General features: G+C 43.1%; 1 protein-coding gene across 1 annotated transcript in view; it reads left to right on the top strand.

Annotated features, from left to right (window-relative positions):
* ddx61 (DEAD (Asp-Glu-Ala-Asp) box helicase 61) overlaps positions 1-325 on the top strand; it is a gene marked incomplete at its 5' end in the record, with an annotated part of 12,595 nt that overhangs the window by 8,886 nt on the left and 3,384 nt on the right.

Raw genomic sequence — 325 nt, forward strand, 5'->3', positions numbered from 1 at the left:
GACCAACTTCTGGCACCTGTGAACAGGTAATGCAGCCCAGGATGATTGAACTACATTCCACAATTCCTCTGCATTACTGGGTTTTGCCTCAAAGAATTTTTGATGGCACCCCTCAAGTGTTCTATGGGATTGAGGTCTGGGAATTGGGCTGGCCACTACATAACATAACTCTTGTTCATCTGAAACCAAGACTTTGCTCGCGTACTGGTGTGTTTTGGGTCATTGTCTTGTTGAAAGACCCGTTTCAATGACATTTCCTCTTCAGCATAAGGCAACATGATCTTCAAGTATTTTGATGTATTGAAACTGATCCATAATCCCTGGT

The sequence above is a fragment of the Etheostoma spectabile genome, chromosome 6 (assembly GCF_008692095.1).
Source record: "Etheostoma spectabile isolate EspeVRDwgs_2016 chromosome 6, UIUC_Espe_1.0, whole genome shotgun sequence".
Taxonomy (NCBI): Eukaryota; Metazoa; Chordata; class Actinopteri; order Perciformes; family Percidae; genus Etheostoma; species Etheostoma spectabile.